The sequence below is a fragment of the Zeugodacus cucurbitae genome, chromosome 2 (genome assembly GCF_028554725.1).
Source record: "Zeugodacus cucurbitae isolate PBARC_wt_2022May chromosome 2, idZeuCucr1.2, whole genome shotgun sequence".
In the NCBI taxonomy this organism is placed as follows: domain Eukaryota; kingdom Metazoa; phylum Arthropoda; class Insecta; order Diptera; family Tephritidae; genus Zeugodacus; species Zeugodacus cucurbitae.
Genome location: NC_071667.1, coordinates 4,999,198 through 5,011,259, shown reverse-complemented (window position 1 = coordinate 5,011,259; position 12,062 = coordinate 4,999,198). Strand labels below are relative to the sequence as shown.

Genomic DNA, 12,062 nt, shown 5'->3' with positions numbered 1-12,062 from the left:
ATGTTTATTATCTGTTTTTATGCGACATATGTATGTACATATATAGCTCACTAATGCCATATACTAAGAGTCTAATAAAATATTCATGCACGTTTTTGCACTGACAGACCATGTATATATACAAATGTATGTATGTTTATATGCGTATGCAAATTAGGAATTGCGTCGCAAAATTCTATGCACAATAGTGTTTCAATTTACATAATATTGCCTGCTGCCTCTAGGTGCGTATTTTTGATCGGTGAAATGTGAGCGTAAACAGCTGGCAATTCAAGCAATTAAAAAATACTGTATATTGACATATTACTAAATTTACTTGAACAAATTTGTGGTTAATTAATTTAAATTTAATTTTTTTCTTTCATTTATTACTCTGAACTTCACTTTAGTGGGGATGTCCATGTAAAATTTCCAAAAAATTGATTTTTTGATTTGTATGATATTTGGTGAGGAATTTCTTATCGGGTGTATAAACCTAAAATATCATATATATATAATGGGCCTAATCATTGAATCCGTTTCGATCGAAAAAAGGTTCGATTCGGTCGAAAAATTTTACGTCGGAATCATTGAATCCGTATCGAAAATAAAATTTACACATTGAACTCACTTACCGACTCAAAAATGCATTCCGCGGCTAATAGATGTCGCTAATTACGAAATTATTGAATCCGCAAAATCGAAAATTTTGGTCGGCATCTATACGTTGGTGAATGAGTTGCGGAAATGTAAAAGAAATAAACAATTTTGGAAGTTTTTATCTAAATAATTAATGATGACGGACTAAATCATGTTTTAAATGGGTATTTTAGAGACTAGAGACAAAAAGGGACTAACAAAAATAAATTAAAAATGTTTAAAAGCGATATAAAGTTGCCCACTCAAGATAGCGAAAGAATTTTCTCAAAGCGCCTCAGGAGAATTAAATATTTTTATGGAAGAAATTTCACAATAGTTAATTGTTAGTTTTAATTTTTTTTTGAACAAAGCAAAAAGCACAGACACTTTATCAAATTTGTCGATAAAGGTCGATAAAACAGTTTTACGTTCTCACTTTGTGGTAAAGCAGTTTATCGACTTAATCAATGATTGCATGCATATTTTCGATCGAAAATCTGTATCGTATCGAAATCGAATTCGCTGCGGATTCAATGATTATGCCCAATACTGTTTTGTGGTGAAAAATTAAAAAAAAGCTCTAAATTCTAACTTTTTTCAAAGGCTTATTTTACGAATTTTGAATTTATATATTTTTAATCGTATAGCTTTATTCTTTCCGTTAATATGCACTTTAAAAAACACTTTATTTTTTTCCTTATCAATTGTTGAGAAGTCATAGATAGAGCAGTTTGGAATCTCGCGTCGAAGGCAGCAGACAAAAAATTATGCTGAGCCGCAATTTTGAAAGGAAAAATAAAAAAAAAAATTTTTTTCTAGAAAAATTCAATAAAATTGCGTTAAATTTCAAAAATAATGAAATTATTTTATCACCTTTCACATTATTTAAAAAAATACTTTTTTTAAGTTAAGTCATAGACTTCTCCCCTTAATCTTCACACGTTATCCAAAAAGTTTCTTTATTTATACAAATATTCTTTCATGTGTAGCGGTATTATTAATTTTAAGTTTACACTAATACTCCGGCTATCAGCTGGTTTGTGTCAACAAGTTACTTGTTTACGTAACACCCAAGCTATCTGTCATGCCATGCGCCATCATCGACAGGATACGTGCGTCGAAATGGCTTTCGCGAAAATGGATTTGCTTTGCCATAGCGCGTCGTGTTTGCCTTGTGTGTGTGTGTGTGTTGACTTAACGCACTCGCAGCGTCCTCTTACTCCATATTTGTTATGTAAAGAGCAAGCTATCGTATGCACCAACAACTATGCACCATCGCCAATCTTACTCCTGCTTGTGTGGCAGTGTATGTGTTTGAGGACTCTGTGTGGCAAAGAGTTATTTGCTGTCAAGTAATTTGCATATTAATTATTTAAGAGAATTTTGATTAAAAAATATATATGTGTACGGATTCTATACACAAACATATACATACATACATAAATACATGTACATATGTCTATAGGGGTCTGAATATATATGAGTTCAAGTTTTTGGTGTCAAAGGCTGCCAGCATAACTCTCGACGTCACATGGCGCGACAGACAGACTGACCGACTGACTGAATTGTTGGCTTTTCGTACACATTTTGGCAGTTGACCGCTTTTGACGATTCAAAGCCGACGTTTTTGGACTTTCGCAGAATACTGCTCGCTATTTTAATATGTGTATTTCATTATTCATACAGCGACCTCTTTAGTTATTTATATTTGAATGCACGGAAGGTCCTTTAATGTTGCTGACGACAATGTTGTACATATTTCTGTTTATTCCAACGTGTGCTTGGTGCTTCGTGTGCACAAATTTTTGGGAGAAATTTCTCTCTCTCTCTCTCTCTATTACAAATTAGAAATACTTTTTTTGTACAACACTGCCTTATGTTTCCTCATTAAATATTAGAATTATGCCAAAGTTTAAACGCCTTTGATTTGATTTGACATTTTCATAATATAATTTGACACTTTGCTGCTGGCTGCTATTCAAATATTTCAAATATGCTGCTGTGCCGGGAAGTCACGATTTTTCTTTATAAATTAAATATTCATCGAAAATTCATCCATGCATCATTAACATTTTTATAACTCCGCAGCCGTACTAAAAGAAAATTCAGTTTTGCATAACTTATAAACAACACCCCAGTCATATTAGCACATTGGCTGTCTGCTCTGCGTCCGCTCTTTTTTGACTACCTTCAGTTAGATGAATAATATTATGAAAATGTCTCGTAAGATAATCTATGCAAAATCCATGCAACCCATTTCAAAACTCTGCTCCTTGTCTGATGCTAGCTGTTCCTTTATCATCATTCAAACACTTCGTTTTCCTACTCGTTTCGCTGTTAATTTGAAAACTCTATCGCCTTTCGCAGTCTCTGCTCTGTTTGTCAGCTGTCAGCCAAGCACACATTGAAGTTGAAAGATGTCAACTTTGTGGATTTGCTATGCTCAAAGCATAATCTAATGCTAAGCAGTCTGTTCGCGTCGTCTCCACTGGCGACATGCTGCCATCGCAGCCTCTTTTTGTTGTTTGCCTTCATTGCTTTAACTGTCACTTTTCCGCTTATAAGACAACTCATAATACACTTTCTTTTTCGTGTTTTTGTTGTTGCATTTGATTTTATGACCGCTGTCAGTTAGTAATTCCCTCGAAACCTCGATCACGTGTAAATTATGAATATTGCCGTCGTGTTTCTGTCACAGTCGCTGCTGTCATAAATAATTAAACGTCACCATTAAACGACTACAACAATTATAGCGGTGCTGCGGGATCTAATTTTTCTTATAGATTATGGAAAATCACCGAAATTTTCGTTCGTTTTTTAACTCAAAATGCCAGTGTCATCGATTGTCGCAGTTTTTGCACATTTTTCTGTTCAATCCGATACTTCATAGTTTTTCGCGTCAATTTGCAGAATTTTTTTTTTTTTTTATGTTTAAACATATTTACTTTATTAATTTAATTAATTATTTATTGTAAAATATATTTAGAAATCTAAAATTCCAATATTAAAATGTTTAATTTATTTTTTTCTTTCCAGGTAAGTTCACAGTTCTGAATATCTCAAATACGAAATGGTCGAAGTCCTTTGAAGGCAAAAAATATATATGCAACATCGTAACTATGAACATATATAATTTATCTGAATTTATCAAATATTTAATTAAACATTTTACTTTTATATGACTGACTCACGCTAAATTAAAGAAGAAGTTCGCATCAATTAAATTATACTATCTATAGCAAAATTTCTGTTCTGACATACGAGAATTTCATTGTCAGACCGCTTTCTGGTCAAATTAAAAAAGTGAAAATTTGCGAAAAATCAGTTAATTCGTAAACATGGCATTTATTTGAAAAATATTAAAATAGCAAAAATATATTTTCGGAAAACCATAATCTATCTTCGAAATAATCCATCAATTCAAATTATATCGAATATTAAATAAAATTTATTTTAATTAATTTCCACATCATCTGCTTTCTGCATCATTCACTTTTCCATTTAAATGCTAACTAACTATATTATTTAGAATTCAATGCATTTTCCGAAACTCCATTATGCAAAATTCCAACAGCAAATATAATAAACTCAAGTGCAGCACGTGTGAAAATATTGCATTTTACACCTGCTGAACAAACAACAAATGCATATAACTAAAAGCAAATTGTTCACGAAGTGTCGAGTGAGCTTATCAACAACATTTTCCAACAACATAGTGTGAATAAGGGCTGACATTTTCTAAAAACCGAGTATGTGTTTATGTTCATAATAATTATTTTCGCCGCGAATATACACAAAAATTATGCAAATATTTCGCTGAAAATCGCCAACTAAAATTTTGGCTCTGTTTTGTTTTTTTTTAAGGAATTTCAGGGAAATTATGTATTTTTACGAAATTATAGGAATAGTGTAAAGTTTTGCGCTTAAAGCGGATTTTATTCAAAGCTTCAGATGGCAAATTCTAACCTCAAATTTAAATTTGGTCATTGATGATCGGTGGACCACTTCACTCTCTATTAGCCGCTTGATTAGCTGCCACGCTATTCTGCTAGTCCGTTATATAGTATTCTATTTGTCTGCACATTCAGCCGCTGGTGGATTAATTTTCGTGCTTGTGAAAATATACAGGTGTGGCAGATTATTTTTAAATGCATACAAAAATAAAAACAAAAACAGCGCAGTATAATACAAATAAAAACAAAAAGTAATTATAACAAAACACACCTGAAAATAATAAATACATGCATATATACACGTTCATATGTACACACAAATGTGCAATGTACTATTTCAACAAGCGCAGTTGTTTAAATGAAATTTATGAAAAATTTTCACGCAAAAAATTATAACGTATGGTGCAACAAAGCAGCGCAACAACAACAACAACAATGCCAGCAGCAACAATGTGCTAAGTCGCACACGTAAAATATTAAAAATAAAATTTTCAGCTTTCGTAAATACTTTCATACGTGTATAAAAGCGATGAAAATGCTCTCAAAAGCGAATAATATTTATAAATAGATCAAGGTGTTGATTATTCAGCGATTTATGCATAGACACATACGCCGCGGCGGCAAAAGGTGTTGTTGTTTTCTGTTTGTTTTGCGTTGTTATTTAGTGGGGGGGGGGGGGAAATAATTCACAAATACGCAGTGGAAATTGATTTTAATTTCAATATTTCAATTTATAGAAATTACTTGCAGGCAGTTACTATTGTTTTTGTATAAATTAATGATTTCATGATGGGTTCTCATATGCCCTTTCTAGGCTTTCCTACGAGATTTATAGTTTTAGTTACAATTCATTACAAAACAAAAAAAAAATTTTTTTTCATATTGAAAAATAATGATCTTAAAACTTGGCAATCAGAGTTAATTCATTTAATTTTAATTGAACAAAGTTCCAACAAACACATGCTTAATACTTGTTAATTCAATAATAATGTTTCAGTTGCTAAATTGTCATGAAATTCTTTATTAACAGCGCCGATTACTTTCTCGAAAACTTCAAAAAAGCTTAAATATAAGAAAACATCTGTTTTTAAAATCCTAATAATACTGTGTGAGCAATTAAAATGGGTAGCCAGTTAGAAATTATAATTGAGCGCAAGTCAGAGAGAGACTGCATTGGGCTTCAGTAATAGCATTTTCGCAGAGAAGTTAATTGATCACTCAACCGGCCTTTGCTCGATTAAATCGTCTTTTAGATCGATTTACCATATACAAGAAAAATCATATTTTCCTACATTAATCGAATACAAATCGAGTTGAATGGAATTCTGCGAGTTATTGTCCAGGCTTTAAATTTTGCTGTGATAAAATAGCAATCAGCTGATGAAACTTGTCAACTTCTTATGAATAGCAAAAACAAAAGTGTATACGAGCTGATCGTTAATTGAGTAACTGGCTGCGTGAAAGACAAAAACAGATTTCTCAATTATAAGCTTAATGTATTGAATTAATTTGGATGTGCGAAAGGCTAGAACGGTTGTACATTTTAATTTAGTAAAATGATATTCAAAAAATGATTGATGATATTGACAAGAGGTCTTGTTAAGTACAAGTATAGCCTACTTACTAATTACTACATTAATATTTCAGAGTTTTATTATGATTATTTAGTTAATGCCTAGTTCTAATAAATCAACTAATCATGTCATTTACATTTCCAAAACTAAATGCTTTCCTCTTATCTATGAGGGAGATTTAAATATACACAAAAATAACTTTCAATTCATCCATTGTAGTCTGTCTCCGTGGGTGCCAATATGACATCATTTGTATACTACATACTTTGCTATAACAACCGTTTTAGAATCCCTGCCAAGGCAGCTTCTCTGTGTTGGTGCGCGCTTAATTTAATTAAAACGATTGGTGCCCATCAACGAGAGTCATTCGGTGACGGGTGGAGGGCGCATTGTAAAGGTCAATTTATTTGTCAATGCTCAGTGCACAGACAAACAACCGCAATTGAACATATTAATAAAACGGCATTTAAGCTGTATACGAGTATATATGGGCATGTGCGTATGTGTGTATGTATGTATGTATGAGAAACAAAAAAAAATATATATGTAGGTACAAAATACTCTGAATAACTGAAATGGCGCGAAAGCAATCAGCATAAATGCTTTTAAATGGATTATTGCCATGATTATTTTTTCTGTTTGCCTCTCCTTTTTTAATTTTTGCAACTTTTTTTTTTTGCTTTGAACTTCCTCGTTTTTTTTATTTTCCCCTGCCATATTCTTTTTTAACGCTTTTTTTCCACACACTTCATTTCATAAATGCTAGTTTCGGGTATTGTGGCGGCAATTTATTGCGCTCGAATGGGAGTCAGTTGCACTAAACTCGCTGGCAATAAAAAATGCCGAGGACAATGTGTACAAACATGGGCGGACACGAATTCACAAATGCATCAGCTTAGCGTAGAGTTGCCACCTATGTGAATATATGAGCAATTTTTTCAGCTGTTTGAAATGTTTGCATATACTCGTATGTAATACAGTTCGTTATGAAATAAAACTGGCAAAATATTTTCAAGTTGACTGGTCATAACATATTGCTTGTAAAATTCTCTTTTATTTTACAAAAAAAAGTACAATTTTATCAGTGCACATCGTTGTAAACATTTGTACAGTTTAGTAAATATTAGCTTTATTTGCTGACAAAGTGCACAACAACAATGCCAACACATGCTTAGGTAACAGCTATGGAGTTGATATGCGGTGCTGATGAGCAACTAACTGCAGCTTTTGTAGTGGAGAAAATCACGTATAAATTGTATATCAATGAAAATAAATAAAGAAATTATGAATAAAAAATTTTAAATAAAGTAAGAAATAATAATAGCGCTGAATATATAGTATAATAGTTTGTAGTAACATGCTGCTTCTTATTTGGTTCATAATTTGCTTTGAATTGCAAACAAACTTCAGAATTACTGGCTTAGTTAATTATAATAGTGTAGAGCTACTAAAGTTAAGCACATTTGCAACATTAAAACAGTGTCTCACCTGTGAATTAAACATTTAAGTTTTGGCTACTCAATTAAGCAAAAAGTTAATACTTTATATTTAATTAAATTAAACAATACAGTCGACTCTCGTTAATTCGAAACTGAGGGGACTCTTGAAATATTACGAATTATCGAGTGTTTGAAATATCAAATGGTTCGAAATTTGTGAGAGAAAATAATAAAACTTCGAATTATTAAGTGTTGGTTAATTTTTATTTATTAATATAAAAATGACAAGAATTACGAGGTACATTCATGTACATACATGTATTCGTAATGTGAATTAATTATTCTTTCGAAAGAATTTTGTTATACTGGTTTGCTTTAAAGCACAATTCTGCTGCTCACACTGCTCAATAACTTTTTTTAAGAGAAAAAGTGCCATCACTTTCGTTTTGTAGACAGAAGCTTTGTAAGGTATCAAATGAGGATCTTGCTTCCTTTACTGACACCTCTGCCTAAGGTTCCGATGTATCGTCCTGATCTTCATCGTTACTTTGCGTGTCTGTCGCAGATAAAATTTCGCCATCCGTTAGTGAACCTGAGACAGCAACATTTTCATCCACTTGAACAAAATCAGAAAAACTCACACCGCTGATGTCAACTAATGGTTCTATTGTTGGTTCTTCATCATCTATAAGTATGGGAAGATTTTCTTGATTTTCTTTTAAGAAACCTGATTTTTTGAAGCAGTTGAGAATCGTTAGGGGTGTTACAGCTCTCCATGCTTTGTCAATTAGTAAAATAGCTGTCAGAACCGTGATATTTGCAGTTAGCTGTTTGTCGAGATATTCTAAAACGATCTTAACAATTTCTTTGCTATAGAACGCCTTAAAATGATGGATAATCCCTTGGTCCAATGGTTACAATTTGGAAGTTGTATTTGGCGGAAAGAAGTAGAGTTCCACGTTAGACAATGTAGGAGGACTGTTGTGGACAGTGCAGTTGTCTAAAAATAGTAAAATTTTCCGCATTTGTCGTTTCATGTCCCCATTAACTGTTAACAGCCAATTGTTAAACAGTTCTGTCGTCATCCAAGCTTTTTTGTTAGCACGATAATCAGTTGGAAACGATTTCACTCCTTTGAAACATCGCAGTTTCATTGCTTTTCCTATCACTAAGGGTTTCAGTTTTTCCGATCCATCCATATTTACTGCAAGTAAAACTGTCAACCTCTCTTTACTATGTTTTCCTCCGTGACATTTTTCATCTTTAAAAGTAAGCGTCTTGTCCGGTAAACATTTAAAAAATAGGCCAGTTTCATCAGTATTAAAAATGTCTCGGGCATCATAATTTTTAATCAAGGTCTTCAACAATAATAAAGCACAGAGAGTACTCAGAGGAATCTTAAATTCTTTTGCAACATCACTCTTCTTCTCACCTTCTTCTACTTTTTCGATTAGCTTTTTCTTTTCAGCAATCGTCAAACATTTATACTTTCTAGGACTCATAACTAAAACTTTTAATCTGCATACCAACGAAAGAGTAATAGTAACTGAATAACTGAACAAACCAATTCAAAAACAAAGGCTTGTGTATCTTGATACAAGTTTGAACTTGTCGCAAAATGTATTTACAATCTTTCCGCCTATTCTCGCTGCAACTTTGAATTGTCGAGTGTTGGACGCTGATGAGTTCGAATTAACGCGTCGTTTTGTTAAATAGCAATGATTTTTTCGTTCGAATTACCAAGTGTATGAAAATGTATTGATTTAGTTCGAAATATAAAGAGATTTAGTAGGGAACTCGTGAAAACTTTGAATCATAGAGAGGTTCGAATTATCGCAGGTTTGAATTAACGAGAGTCGACTGTATATAGAAATAATTTCATTTAGCCTAGACATTGTGTTATACATCTTATAAAGCAGACGTGACATTTGCATTTTAATTTTGATGATAAATTAATTATATTTGCTTTTCAGTTTATGTTTTTGTTGTCTTTTCATAACTTAACAACAAGTTGAATTCGCAAAGCAATAAACTGAAGAGCAACAACTACTTGTACATACGGGAAAAATTAATAATGCCGGCATTGCTACAGACCTCTTAATCTACAGTATATAGTACAAGTCTTCGTACAATAGGTTGGTTCGCTGTTGTGCGAAGAAAAGTTCACACCATATTGTATTGATTTTTTTTTTATTAAATAAAATAAAAAAAACAATAATAATGTACAATGTTCAATTTGCTTTTGTCAATAATTTTTAATTTTTCGGTATTTTTTTTTTCCTATTCATCTGCTTAATTACCACCCTAATGTTCATTAAATACGCTTCTTTCATATGCACTTGTTTGCTTATCTTTCTCACAACAACAGTTGATGCTATGATAATTTTTAATTAAGTCACTGCTGTTTTTATCACTGCCTTAACGTAGCAGCAAGAAAGCGCGCATCAATCATTTGCATGCTAGACGACGCTGTCGAGTCAAGAGCAACAACAGTGCAATCAGTCTGAAATTGCAATTTATGACAACACATGTGAGGGTGTGTGTGTGTGTGAAAGAGTAATGTTTGGCTTTAATAGTTAATTTGAGAACACTCCAGCTTCGAGTTCTAGCTGTGTATTCTCTGTATGCGTTTTGAATAATTCAAAGCATGCTGTGATTCATTTCTTATTAATTAATGGAGATGCAAAATCGTCTCACTACAGTGTGAATTTCTGCGGAGAATACAAAAATTTTGCATGGCTGAATTCTTTTTATAAGAAATTGGACTATAACTTTTCAAGACCCCAGATATAGAAATAAAAGTAACACATATTCTCAAAAAATTCAGAGTAGATGTTATGCTTATAATAGTGTGGCTCTGTGCAAAAAGAGGCAAAATCGGGTCAATACTTCCTCTATCTCTCATATACCTTATATTTGATTTTCAAACTTCCAGTCGGCTATGTCAGATAACTTAAGATATTTAGAACGGAAAAGCTTGGATAAAGTTAAGTTTTGGAAATGTCACGACACGAGTCCAACCATTGTGGTTCACTGGGTAACTACAACTAATGTGAAATGCGAGACACGTAGGAAATTTAATAAAAATACAACTGTACGTGTGTACATATACACTTGTGCATATGTGTCTGTTGACATTTTGCTCACTTACTCATGAGTATCTCATTCAAATTGATTATTACATATTATTATGCACATATGTCGCGTATTTGCGTCTTTCATTGAACCATTGCGCTGGCTGCACTTTGTTCCCAACGGTCAACCCAAAAAAAACAAATGAAATTAGTTAAATCAACACACACATCGAAGCATCTTTCTACTTGGCACAGCATATAAGTGCGGGTGACAAAACCTAATAAAAGTCAATTAAACCCAATCAAATTTCATTTAGATTGAGGCCAGTCGGGGTGATTACTGGTTGCTGCTGCACTTATACTCTTTATAATGGTTGTGTTTTTGTGATGCTCACAGTAAGCTGCTTGGCAGACATACTACAGTTATTTACATACTATTTGCTGCTGATATGATATTATATGTATGTACATATATGTTTAATTTAATAATATTTCCGCGCCCATTTAACTGACCGCCATTTGGTGAGCCGCTGTGCGTAAATTCCCATTCATTGCCGTACAAAGTGAGCTCCAGCTGCTTTACAAGTTCAGTTCTGGTTTACTTAATTCATTCCATGTAAATGCCCTTACTCACTTGCATGTGTGCGTATTTAGACTTTAAATTAAACGAATGTAATTTCTTGCGGTTTTCGAGAGAATTATGGTTATTTCAAAATTATTTTTTTTACTATGAGGTACATATTTATACCCAAAAGCATGTTTTAATGCCACTAATAGTGAATTTATTTCATTGCCACTTGCACTAATTGTCTTGTTAAGTTATTCTATTTAGAAAATTAACAAAATATTGAAATGAAACTGAATAGATCTAATTTATGGGCAATTAAATATATTTTTCCTCAGTGAAATTTTTAGAAAAGTAAGCAAACGTGGTAGAATATTTCTCATTTCCTACTTTGTCAGCCTAACTTATTACATTAGTAGCTAATATTAGATTTAAATCGCTACTTTTATGCGCTTTCCCACTACGCTGCTGCCAACACTAACCACCAACCCCCATTAGGCGCTTAAAGATGACATTTTGATCTCTTTTGATTTCCCATGAGGGGTTAGCTATGTTTGTGATATGCTGACGTCTGTCGGCTGGCGGCATAAATAGACAGAGCAGTAGCTCTGAAATTCGGCAACAAAATTGTATTTGATTGCGTTCACAGCAGCCCCACGGTTTTTGTTACTCCCGTTGGCGGTGTCACTGTATCTGTATCTGCATTTGTATCTGGATTGTGTGACAACTGATTTCCTGTGCTTTCAAGCTTCACTTGTATTCGCTATGCTTGTGGCTGGATTGTATGAATTTGCTTGCATTGATTGCATACGTAGCTTCTCGTCATAAACATGTGGTTG

At 33.0% G+C, this 12,062-nt stretch overlaps 2 protein-coding genes and 1 pseudogene across 18 annotated transcripts in view; 2 read left to right on the top strand and 1 right to left on the bottom strand.

The window, feature by feature from the left end:
- The window catches only part of LOC105214146 (maternal protein pumilio), a 334,815-nt gene that overhangs the window by 204,473 nt on the left and 118,280 nt on the right, over positions 1 to 12,062 (top strand). The window lies entirely within an intron of this gene.
- The window catches only part of LOC128921430 (tigger transposable element-derived protein 6-like), a 183,141-nt gene that overhangs the window by 104,667 nt on the left and 66,412 nt on the right, over positions 1 to 12,062 (top strand). The window lies entirely within an intron of this gene.
- LOC128921441 (tigger transposable element-derived protein 6-like) lies at positions 6,621 to 10,070 on the bottom strand (annotated as a pseudogene).